Genomic DNA, 1,148 nt, shown 5'->3' on the forward strand with positions numbered 1-1,148 from the left:
GATTCTGCAAATCTCATAGCACCGGCCTTATGGCAATGAAGGCTAATAGAGAAAACAAAGTGGTAATTACATCTGCAGCAACATTCTTCTCTACTTGCAGGTCTGGATATTCCCACACCCACCCCCCTGATGCTTTCAAAGGAGAAGGTGAAGTGCCCCCTATTCCACTATGGCCTATAGCTTTGAGCCATCCAGCTCAGGAATATCTCCCCCATCTTGAAACCCGAACAACTTTCTCAGGTTCTCAGCACTGTTCAGCATGCAGCCCAAAGTGCTGGCATGCATCACAGTGACATTTCAATCACAGTCACTATTTCTCCTTCGGGCTGAAGCCCATTAGCTGCTAAACTGGCTACTTCACAGTGCTCAGCTGAAGGAAGTACTTTGTTGGAGTATAATCAATCTTACCACAAAACTCTGGCTGGTATTCTCTCAGGTGATTAATCAGTCACATGGGAGAAAAATGACACTATTCAAGGGTTGCTCTTAACAAAGCTAGGTCATGGAAAATGAAACATGTCATATTACTTACACTCCCTTACATCATCACCCCCCCAAAAAAGCCATGAAGTGCAGCCCCTCCGTGTTGAACTTAATGCATAGTTCAAAACAAGAGCTGCATTCAGGAGCAGATCTCTGGATCCAAGTCTGCTGAGAATGCCAAGCAGCATGAGATAGACACTTCTCAAGCAATGAAAAGGACAGATCACTAACAGAGTGAGAAAATGAAGCACAGGAAAGCCTGATGTTGAGATCACACATGGGAAGTCACAAACTGACAACTGTAAAAGCTCTGTTTGCAAGTGAATATCCCCAGAAGCTCTCATAGTTTACAGATATCTCGAGATTTTTTGTCCTTCTGCTACACAATCTTCTCACACGTTATGAATATTCACCATATAGGCTCCCCACAAGAATGGAATATAAAGCTCTTCAGAGTAGACGAATTTAAAGCAGAATTAGTGTTAGATTTCAAATGATCATTCCAAGGCTTCTTCTATTTTTACATGCAAGCACAGGGACGCTGAGCTACAACTAGAAAGGTAGAGAGCAATTTCAATCCTGAACTCACCGCAAGGTAAAACAAAGGCCGGTATAGCTGAACTGCCCATTATTTTTCTGTAAAAAATAGAGTCAGTATGTAGGGA

The sequence above is a fragment of the Buceros rhinoceros genome, unplaced genomic scaffold, assembly GCF_000710305.1.
Source record: "Buceros rhinoceros silvestris isolate BGI_N320 unplaced genomic scaffold, ASM71030v1 scaffold167, whole genome shotgun sequence".
NCBI lineage: Eukaryota > Metazoa > Chordata > Aves > Bucerotiformes > Bucerotidae > Buceros > Buceros rhinoceros.